Source organism: Leptosomus discolor, chromosome 2, assembly GCF_034619465.1.
Source record: "Leptosomus discolor isolate bLepDis1 chromosome 2, bLepDis1.hap2, whole genome shotgun sequence".
In the NCBI taxonomy this organism is placed as follows: Eukaryota; Metazoa; Chordata; class Aves; order Leptosomiformes; family Leptosomidae; genus Leptosomus; species Leptosomus discolor.
The window spans coordinates 95,339,710-95,351,821 of record NC_141392.1 but is presented as its reverse complement, the minus strand read 5'-3'; the positions used below and the strand labels follow the sequence as shown (position 1 = coordinate 95,351,821).

General features: G+C 35.8%; 1 protein-coding gene across 1 annotated transcript in view; it reads left to right on the top strand.

Annotated features, from left to right (window-relative positions):
- Positions 1-12,112, top strand: part of ADGRB3 (adhesion G protein-coupled receptor B3) — a 465,679-nt gene that overhangs the window by 282,136 nt on the left and 171,431 nt on the right. The window lies entirely within an intron of this gene.

Below are 12,112 nucleotides of genomic sequence, written 5' to 3'. Positions count from 1 at the left end.
AGAAAAACAAATTTGCCTTTTTTTGCTTTGTCTCTCCTTTCCACTTTGTTTTTTTAAAACTACCATGATGGACCATTACAGTTATTCTTTGGCCTAGCCTTGCAAGCCTTTGAAAATATAGTCAAGAAGACCCTTTATAATTTACGTCAAAATGCCTCAAGCTAGTCATCAAATAATTACAATATCCTAAAACAGAATTCACTTCTGGAAATATGAATAGTAACCTCTCCTTACTTTATATTACTTTACAGTCTTTTTTTTTTTTCTCACCAGGAAGACATGGAGGAAGCAGATTTTTCTATAAGTAGAATAAAAATTGAATGAAACTAATTCATGTTAGTTTGTCAATATATGCCAGCTGAAGCTTTGCTTCTTCCATCAACTTCAGTCAAACTTGTTGGTCCAGCTTTTCAGTCAGACTTTGCTTCTTTCACATTTTTCAAGACAGAAAATTTTCTTTCCTGTTTGCTTCTATGCTTATGTTTGTGAATGAAATGGAAGAGGTAACATTAATGAACTTATTTAAAAGATAAATGCCTTCTGGAGTACCTACTTTTATGGAGAACTTCCCATAATGGAACCTTGGTAATAGCACACTACATAATCTTCCATTTCTGGTAGTCTAGCATAAAGAATTGAAAGACTGTACAGAATCATATTCTTTTTCGTTAAAACAATATGAAATGAAAAACCTGATCCAAACTCCCTTGCAGGCAACCAAAAGCCTTTGACTGATTTGAATTAGATCAGATCAAGTTGCAAAGCACTGCTCAAGCCTTGCAAGACCTAAATTTAAAAATTTTTAAATTTGTAAACTGCAAAGATTGTACTGTAAGCAGGAGTACTTAGTTCCAAAATATGTAGGTATTGTACAACATAAAATGGAGTGTCTTTATGTTGAAAGTCAGACCAAAATTTTCTTTCCTTAAGTCATACTCAAAATGAATCAGTATATATGGGAGGAATTTATAATTTGGTTCTTTTTTATAACACTGCTCTTCACTAACACCTACATGGCCATGAACAGAGCTTACATGGCCTGTTTCAGATTTATAGCAATAAAAGGAAATCAAATTAATTCTTGCTAATAAGTTTGCTTTCTTTCTAGTTTTTACTGTGTGATTAATCAACTCCACTTGTTGAGAACTCAATCGCTATTTATTGCCTTTATGTAGATGTAGATTTTCAGAAACTAAAAATAGTGTTTTCTTGTAATATCAGGCAATTATAATTTTGAAATGTGAATAAAAAGAACTAGTGGTTATATATTCATAATCAAATTTAAATATTTTAATTGGACTTTTGACAGATTTGTTAGTGTATAGTAAGGATAGAAGATAATCGAGCAGATTGAATAAACTTTAGAACAGAAAATAAATTGGTCATAATTTGGTTTGTATCTATGTTTCCAGTAAAATTCATGGATGTTACCAAGTCAAATAAAATGTGATCATTGTTTTCCTTAGTAATACAACACCAAGAAATGCAGCAGATGGGATCTGTTAATCCAGCATGGTACTGGACTTGGACTAACTCTTGCAGGAGAGAACAGTGTTCACCAAATCCAGTACGGCTTCCAGAAGTACAATATAGGACAACTACAACTGCGAAAGTTTATCAACCTTTCTGATTTATATCATGTAACTCTTAAAGTGTGTTACATCTGTAGATTTAAAAGCAGTTTAAGACAGAGGTTAGTATTGTCCTCCCTGGTTTACAGATAGGGGAAACTGGGACGTAATTAAAGCAATGCTGTTTGTCCACGGTTACTCATCAAACCTCAGCAGAGTTAGAGTTCCAAATTCCTGAGTCCTAATTGAAAATGCTCTCTAGCTATTCTTAAAGCAAATATAATTTCCCTGACGTGATGCAGATCTCTAAAGTCTAAATAGTTTTATAATGATGTTTCTGTTTTTTTCTCATTCATTCCGATGAGCTTATGACTGTTGCCTGTTCTGGAGAATTTAGCTCTGTTTGTCCAACAGAAGTAGTGCAGCAGCACTAAAGGTTCTTGTATTATGCCATCCTTAAAAAAAACGAAATCTACTTGCATCACCCAAGAAGATGAAAAATCTGGGGAATATTGCTTATCCATGTGAGAAGGAGCTGTCAGAAGTTCTCTTCTGCCATTCCCTCCTATTCTGTTGACAGTAGGGGCACAGATCATGTGTGTAAATTGCTAATAAGTAAATCACGTTGTGTAGTTTTATGCAGACATGTATTTGTTACTTTTAAACTTATTTGAAGTCAAAAAAGACAGAACTAAAACTGGTATAAACACACCTACTTTTAGTAATGTGATGAGGAGAATATAATACAGGGCATTTCTGAGCATTTGCAGAGCGTAGTGTTGCTTGTCTTGCAAATGCATGGATAATCTGCTTGAAGATTCCTGAATTAATAACAATTCTCTCTGATAAATCAAACATCGTGTAATTCCTCATAGTCTTGTCTACCTTTCTACAAGAACAGTGTTTGTAGGGCAAAATGATCTTAAAAGAAGTGTTTATAATAGTGTTTTAAAATGCATCTTAGAGGTCATCCCCCAATTGTTCTTGAATTGTCAACACTGAAATTGTATCTCTTCCTGATCAAACTGTAAAACTCCATCAAAAACAGTCAAACATATGTCCAGTTTAAATCTGCCATATTTTATCAAGTGCTGTCACAAGTATACACCTTTAATGCTGTATCAGCATCGCACTGACCTCACAGGTGCCTTTACGTGTACTTAGGCTTTTGCTGAATCTCTGTTCCATGGTTGAGCAAATAAGCAAATTCAGTTAACTGTCTTCCTAGACCAGTCACTAGAGGGAAGCAAAGACCTTCACGTGCCTATCCATGACGTCAGTCAATGTCTTTATGTCCTCACTGACAAAATCTGGTCAGTATTCAATCTAAAATTTTGAAAAAGACCTTTTCGGTGGAAAGCCACTCTTTTAAAAAAGAAAAGAAAAAGAAAAAAAAAAAAAAAGACAAAAATATATTTCTGTATAGCCAACTTCCAGAGGCCGTTGTCATAAAAAATAGAGTTATTTTCCTGAATGATGGTTCGAGAACTTGAATCTAAACAAGAAGCTCAAGCGAGAGTGGATAAAGATGATGGGTTTAAGACTTTCATAGATTGAAGCATCCCAAGATTCAGAAAAATGCATTGAAATGTTGGTAGCATAGTAGATATGCACTTGCATCATTTATGTGTGGCAAAACCTAATATAAAATATACCAGTTTCTTGATATGTTTTTGTTGATCCTCCCTTAGTTACCCGTGCTTGCATTCCATAGCCTTTTGTCTGTGGTACTCAGAATCTCATCCTGCATAAACAGTTCTTGGGTGTATACCAAGTAACAGATCAAGAGAACATCCAAGTCATCAAATGAAGACTAGTTCATCGTGCACTCCATTTCAGCACAGAGAAAGCATAAAGTGCGTATGAACTCATATTCATCTTCCAGTTTATGAGAGGTTATATGTGGGGTAGGTTTACCATACACTGTGTTTTTCTGTATTTAATTCAGACTGTTCTGCTTACTGAGAGCACAACTCAACTTACCATTCTCTCCTATGAGCTAGGCTGGTTGAATTCCTTTAAAACAGAAACAGTAGAGGCCAACATTACATTTTCTGACATTTGATTAAAGGAATATACTTTGTATGCTTTGAATTTGCCGTAAAATTGAAATGCCCAAAACAAACAGTAAAATATTAAAAATAATGTTTTGGTTTTTATCAGTTAAAACTCTAAATATTTTAAAGATTTTAAGAACAATATTTATACTACTTACTACTTAATTTGAATGGAAGATCTTTGATTAAACTTAAGCTATGCAGAATGGTCAAACCTTAATGAGAATAATACAAATGTATATCAGGATTTAAACAAGCTTAAATGGAAGGTAATATGCTAGATGAACAGCTCTAAGCAAAGCAATTTAATGAAAAAAAATGTGTTGAATAGCTGCTAGATTAGGGATGAATAGATTTTTAGCTGAAAGCATGGTGTATTTCTGATGATTTTTTAATGTTATCATCATCTTTTCTGTTGAATGTTGAGTAAAAGAGGTTTCTTGCATAGCTAGTTAACTAAATGTAATATACATATGCATGCAAGTGCATGTGCTTGTGATAACATCCTGCAATCCATGCTATTATTCTGAGCAATGGAGAACATAATATAATTCTAAATTTCACAGGCTATGTTTATGATTCCCAATGCTACACGTTATCCTAATGGTGCAACTTCTAGTGCCTGTCTTCTCTGTTCCATCTCCCCATAACTTTATGGAAGCAGAACAAAATGTTTGTCTTCTAAATTAAAGAAATATCTTTGCATATATCAAAAGCGTATATTAAGATGCCATCATGTTACTGTCACTTGATCACTTAACATAAGTATGTTCCCAGTGTCAAGTTTACCAATAGATCCATCAAAGGCCCAGGTTTAAACAGCATGCTGGATTGAGATCGTAGAACCAGAATCACTCAACAGGTATTGGCACAAATCCAGGAGTTATTCCATCTGTTTGAATGGCAGTAATTAAGGGATTGCATATACTGACATACAGAACAATACAGAAAAAGAAAAACAGGATCGCTCCTTATAGTGAATTTGATATATTTGTGTGCTTAGCCTGTAAAGAGTACATTATTTGGACCAGACTTAAAACTAAATCTTTCAGGTTTATACTGCTTCATGATTGCAATTTTAACTGCAATATAGATCTATTCAAAGTCTTTTTAAAATGTTGGCAAGTACTTTCTTTGATATCTGCTCAGTTTTAAATGGCAGTTCACAAAAAGAAGCTATGGTTTTAATGTAATATCAAAATAGCTTAAAATGTAAATAGGTCAAACATCAGAAAATAACACAAACCAAAAATATTTATTTAAAATAAAAAGGAATTATTTCATTTTAAAAACTTCTGATTGCATTTAACTAACACAGTGCCATGCAGCTAGTACAAGAATTCTAAAATGAGAGTCAGCAGCATTCAGGAGATAGTCTAATCTCTTTTTAAGAAGATTATACTTTAAAAGTTGTAGCATGTACAGGAAAAAGTCAGTGATATCTTTTTCTATGCATACCGCTCATCTTTAGCCTATTCATCCCTTCTCCTTTTTCTTGTAAGTGGACAGTCAAACATCTGATGTTTTAGGTACACAAATTGTGTGTGTACTCACAGACTTACTTCATCATTTCATGCACATGCAGAGAATAAAATCTTTGAGGAATAAAGCATGCAAAACATATTTACCATACCCCCTCCCCCCCCCCCCCCCCCCCCCAAGAAGTACAATTGAAAATATGAAAGATCCTTTTCTTTATTGTGCTACACAGCAAGGCATGCTCTGCATGGTGCAATATATATTTATCTCATGTCAGATTCTAGAAGCTCTTAATGTTATTTGTATTAGATAACATATACCAAACTTAAATTAGATAACATACCCCTTAATGTGAGTTACATTGTATCTTCTTCATTGTAAATGTAGGAGGAAAACTATGCTAAACTTACCAAACCCATGTTTTTATCTCTCTCTCTCTCTCTCTCTCTGTATCTTTCCTTACTTACTTTCCCTGTACAATCAGATGCTGAGAATACATTTCATTTTTGTTTTTCATCTGAAGCGACTATTCTGTTCTCGTACTTTTTTAATCGATTTACACAAGAAAAGACTAACCAGACACAACCTTCTTTTCGTCTGAGCATTTTCCAGTAAATAGCAAAATTTTCATCAGAGTCAAGGAACTATACAGAAGTTTAAATATCACAGTGAGTCAGTGCTTCAGCCAAAATTAATGAACAAGGCACTCTTAGGTCCACAACCCCATGACCTAGCCACTAGAATTACCCATCTTTCTTTAATCAAGAAAATGTCTAGCACTTGTAAAAGAACCCACATGGTCCTGGCTTCACTCTCACCTTCCTGCAAAAATAGCAACATCTCTTGTGTGTCATTTTAAGGATCCATGAAAGGCTAGTGTGTAGGTGCACAACTATCTAAGAGTGATGATATAAGTTGAAATCCCAGACAAAAAGCATCTTAATCTCAGGAGAACAAAGGAGCTGCTTGTTCAGACAGTTGTGGGGAAGAACCAGGAAGTACTGGCAGTGAGGTGAGAAGGTATTTTCTAACACATTCTGCTGTGTATGGATTTTCTACATATACTGGGCATGCTATTTTAGGGATACGCTTTTACAACCTCTCTGTGCTGCTGCCAGCTCAAACTGTTACCCAAATGTCATTTTATAACCTATACAACTATTTTTCCTTTTGGTTTGTCTAGACCTTTACATTTTCCATTTATTTTGATCAGTGCAGTTGTTTCTGAAAAATCATATATCATAAAAACCAAGGAACACCCAGGTCAGTGTTATGGGCTGTGAATAAGTTTTTGATATTATTTGTATTTGATTTAGAAGTATAGATCATCAGTAGCCAACTTTACAGCTGTTGTTTTTAATACTTTCCCTTCTGGATTTTTTTTTGTTTAGTTTTGTTTAAGGGGAGGCATTTTACAGATGCAAGCTCATACCAATGTGAGAATGGTATCTTCTTAACACGAGAAAAGATTTAAGCACTTTTTTTTGGCAGATCTTACTGCATTTCAAGTGTCTAAATTAAGTGTAGAAGTCTAAAACATAGGCCATTGAATGCAGCGGGATGATTTATTTTCCTTCAGCTTGATGTCAAAATGTCCTGGACAGACAAATCAGAGGTAAGAACTACATGAAATAATTCACAGCAACTAAACAAGACACCTATCCTTTCTGTTAACCAGACCGAGCCAGAAATATAGAGCTATGAAACTGAAAATAATTCATATGTAAATGTGTTTCAATAAGATCTGGAATTAAGGATTAATATTAAAGTTTCAATTTAGACACATTAATACAGGCACACAGAACAATTTAAGGATATATCTACATGAGATAGAAGAAACCTATGCCCCTCAAAGCACGTGAAGGCGAAAACACTGTAAGACATCTAGTAGTACTGTATGTAGGAAATGATCTTGTAGAGCTGCTTTCCTTGCAAGAAAAGTAAAAATAATAAGCATTATATAAAATACTGAAAATATGCTATTGACATACTGACCCCACCTGGAGTACTATATTCATCTCTGGAGTCCTTAGCGTAAGAAAAGCATGGACCTGCTCAAGCGGGTCCAGAGGAGGGCCATGAATATGACCAGGGGGCTGGAGCACCTCCCCTATGAGGACGGGCTCTGAGAGTTGGGGTTGTTCAGCCTGGAGAAGAGAAGGCTCCAGGGAGACCTTAAAGGGGACTTCCAGCACTTAAAGGTGGCCTACAGGAAAGATGGAGAGGCACTCTTTATCAGGGAGTGCAGTGACACGACGAAGGGTGACAGTTTCAAACTGAAAGAAGGGTAGATTTAGATTAGCTATTAGGATAAGTTCTTTACTGTGAGGGTATTCTTTACTGGAAGTGTTCGAGGCCAGGTTGGATGGGACTTTGAGCAACCTGGTCTAGGGGGCTGGACTAAATGATCTTTAAGGTCCCTTCCAACCCAAACCATTCTATGATTCTATGATCCTATGACATTGAACTCACAGAACTGGATATAGAAGAATAAAGTTCAGAAGTAAATTAAGAAATAAAGTGTGTAGTTTTTGGAGATGGACCTTTTCCAACTTTGTGAATTCATTGTTAAGTTCATAGTGACAACCAGTGACTATATGGAGACAATATCCTTTAATGGCAACGTACAAGGTATCAGTATCTTGTCAGAGGACAGACAATACCTTCAATAAGGTTAATACTGGAAACATAAAAAAGAAATCTGTAGACATTTTAAAATGAAACAAAATGAGAAATGAGCCCTCATTGGGAATAAGACATGCTCTGAGACAGAATGTTTAGTTTCTAAAAAGAAATTTGTAGTGAGCATCGAGTTTTAACAAAATAATGTTTCACCTTATCTCCACTCTTGGGTAAGATAATAAAAAAATGGGGATTTGTGAGCCTACAAGGTTGATTATGTTCACAAAGGCACTTTTGAGGTATTTTCTGCCCACTTTACAAGCTTACTTACAAATTTTAATATACAACTAGCCTTCCATTGGGTTATTATAGTTACCAAGCAGAGATTATAATGAAGGCAGTAAGTGGTACACAGTCAATCCATTCTCATGACAACAGCTGTAATGAGAACACAAAATGGTCTGATATTTAACTTTTGTGGCATTTTGAGAACCGTAATCTTGCATAACTTTGTGAATGTTGTTATTGAACAGACTTTTCAGTATGTGTTTAAAAACAGTATAGATCCTGTATTCTGTATTACCAATATGCAAACAGGCCCAGGATTTCATATATGTGACAACTCTTATTTTGTTTGTTTTCATTTTTACCACAGCACAACATTTTGTGTGGTTTTAAGCAGTTCTATTTTTAAAATTTCATAAATTGCACGTACCATTTATCAGTTTATACAGGCAAAGAATCAATCAGGCTAAGTCTTCTGGCGGTATGGTTCCTCTACCATATTTTCTTAATAACGAGAAGATCTGAAATTTGTGAAGCAGAAAATCTAGTCTCATTCTGCGTAATGACACAAATAAAACCCACAAATTTCTTGTGATTTATTAGTACCAGTGTATCTCAGTGGTTTTGATTGCTTCAGTCAGTTCCTAAAAGCTAAAAAACCAGAAATAACCTTTTCACTCTCTTTCTTAATTGAAGTGGGTGATGCACTACAAAACTTAAAAGCTAGAACTGAATGGCTTACATCACTCCCCTTTCCCTTACCCACTGATCTGGCACCTTTATTTTCTCATGTATTGAAATTAATTTAACAAGACAGATAGCACTCACACATACAAAGTAGAAACCATTTAGGTGCAAACATCCTGGTTGCAGGGATTATCTGTGTCAGCATAGCAAGGACTACACAGCAAGAAAACTAATTAACAACAAAACATTATCAGCAGCATTATAACAACACTTTCATGAATTGTGTCTTATAAATATTCAAAAACTGATTGTCTGTACCGTGCACTGAATAATTCCACATGCTATCAAGTTTGAGTTTTGCTTGCTCTCAGTTCTCCCTTAAACCTCATATTTTAGCCTCTTCTTCAGTATGCTGTACAGGACATAAATTCTGATCATGGTTAAATCACAATTTATTATTACATTTTATGTAGTCTTTCCAGAAGGATGTGTAAAAATAATGAAATTTTAGTCAGAGGGATATTTTGCCCTTTGCAATAATGTAATCAATGAAACGTGTGGAAACTCCCAAGCAGTTACTTGGATGGTGAAAAAGCAATGAATAACATAAGGACAGTATTTATTTCCAGAAAAAAAAAAAAAAAAAAAAAATTATATCATGGAATTATAGAATGGTTTGGGTTGGAAGGGACCTTAAAGGTCATCTAGTTCCAACCCCCCTGCCATGGGCAGGGACACCTCCCACTACACCAGGTTGCTCAAAGCTCCATCCAACCTGGCCTTAGAATCATAGAATCATTTTGATTGGAAAAGACCTTTAAGATCATCAGGTCCAACCATTATCCTAACGCTACCACGCCCACCACTAAACCATGTCCCTAAGGACCACATCTATACGTCTTTTGAACACCAAAAACACCTTGAACACTTCCAGGGAGGGGGCAGCCACAGCTTCTCTGGGCAACCTTTTCCAGTGTCTCACCACCCTCACAGTGAAGAACTTCTTCCTAATATTTAATCTAAATCTACCCTCTTTCAGTTTAAAGCCGGTACCCCTCATCCTATTACCACATTTCTTTATAGAAGTCCCTCTCCATCTTTCATGTAAGTCCCCTTTAAGGACTGGAAGGCTGCTATAAGGTCTCCCCAGAGCCCTCTCCAGCCTGAATAACCCAAACTCTCTCAGCCTTCCTTCATGAGAGAGGTGGTCCAGCCCCCTGATCATCTTTATCGTCCTCCTCTGGACTTGCTCCAACAGGTCCATGTTGTGGTTACCAAGTAATTTAATCTTTACTTATTTTGCTCTTGTGCACACAATCATTTAACTTAGAAATATCCATCTAAAGTTAATTTTACTTCAGCCTCTGTGCTTCTTGTCTCAATCTTTTTGGATATTTACATATAAGTGGGTTTTTTTAAATACTGAAGTTAATGTAGCTTGTGTTTTCAACGTGCTGTCCAACTGGGTGAAAATGCTAGAATTTTTACAAAATATTATATCAATGACACTTGTTATTTTTTTCATCACTTTTGACAAGTACAGATTAGCCCGTATTGCTAATTTTTAGTGGAAAAATGTGAAACAAAACCATAATATAGCAAAACGCTATATAGCATGTATTCAACTTGGTTATATAAGTAGGTTCATTATATTCAGTCTCTGTGAGTTTGGTTTGATATCTGCACATTAAATGAGCTTGTCTGTCAAATTATTGGCACTGTTTGTCTCCATAAATTTAAGCTCTTTCTGTGCTGAACTGAATGTCTCTTTATTACTTATCTGACGAAAGAATACTTCAGTAGGTGGTTAAAAAGGTCACAATAACTGTAAGTAATGTTTAAAAGAAAAAAATAGAAGTATTTAATACCAAGAGTACTCCTGTCCTAAAAAGCACATCTCAAGTAAAGACAGAGAACAATGATGCCGTGCAAAAGCTTGGGAAAACAAGCGGTCGTGTTTATGGTTAAAAAGAAATAGTTTAATTTTGGATGTTGTTATAACTAAGATCTGCTTTTGCAGGAAAAAAAATATTTCTAATAGTCTTACTGGCCATCAAAGTCCCCATTTTCTGTTCATTTCCTTCCTCAGTAAAACTGAGGATGAGTTGTCTAGAAGCCCTTGAACAGAACCTAAATTCATCAACAGGTACGGTGGAGAATTTAATACACCAAAACCCTGTGCTCAAATAACAGCAACAGAAGTACAGCACTTTTCCGAAAAGAGACTGCATCAGAATGGCATTATGAAGTGTCACGTTTTCTTTCAGTGACTTCCATTTAACTTTGGATGGGTTTATGACTAAAAACAAACAAACAACACACAAACAGCTTATTGTCACTGTAAAATCTTGGTCAGAGACCTGAAAGTCAAGCGGTGTCCTTTCTGCCTATCAGTAATTCTTCCCATGGGAGTGAACTGCTAGCACTGGTAAAGGTGCACCAGAGCTGTGCACCATGAGATGATTCCTCATGTACTGAAGTTGCACATTTTGTCTAATTCACTCTCCCTGTTTATAAGAGGTCTGTGAAGCTAAAGGAATTTGCTATAAATTATCTGTCTTGTCAGTGTAGTTTTATAAAGGAAAATAATTACAACTTTACAAATGAGAAATCTGAAGCCCAGATGTGCTTGTTTGACTTCCACAGTGGTCAAAAAGTAGGGAGAGGGCAGAGGTGGATGTTGAACTCACAACTTCTGAGTCCATGTAAACTCCCAGGGATTCTTTAGTGCTGAATATATAAGAAATCCCTGAAACAGGATTCCCACACCTTCCAGAAAAGAGGCATCATCATTTGGTTTGGGTCAGTCTCACAGTTTGTCATTTTCTGGCCCTATAAATTATGTCTTTTTACACAGACTGTGGCACAATTCAACAGGTTGTAAAGAGATTGACCTTCAATCTAGAGTTGCCAGTCCCAGACATAAGATGCTTCTGAACTCCTTCTGGCTGATAAGGGCCTAAAATCCAGGTATCCCTCTTTGGGATAAAAGCTGTCCCTGTTTGGGACAGCACTGCTTCTGTCTTTCTGGCAGTTTCATTTAAAAGAAAATCAGCCAGTTATCTCTGTGACACAGGTATCTGTGTATGGAAAGTGGTTTCAGGTGTCAATCCCTGTAGATGCCAGGGAAGTGGAATCTTAAACATTTCCTTTATCAGTTTTCTATTGATTGTTTTATGTGTATTTTACTCAAGGCTGCTGTGAATACTGTCCTCAAGCACCTAACTCTCCCTGTTCACTGTTCAAAGCAACTTAAACACCTAAACCTCAGGCTTCTGAATTTTATTCCCAATGCCATGATTACCATGTTATTTAAACACATGGCTTTTTTATACCTGCCCCACAGCAACAGTTTCTCTGTTGTCTGGGCTGGAACCAGTCCAAATCTGAACTGAATCAGGGCTTTTCCTG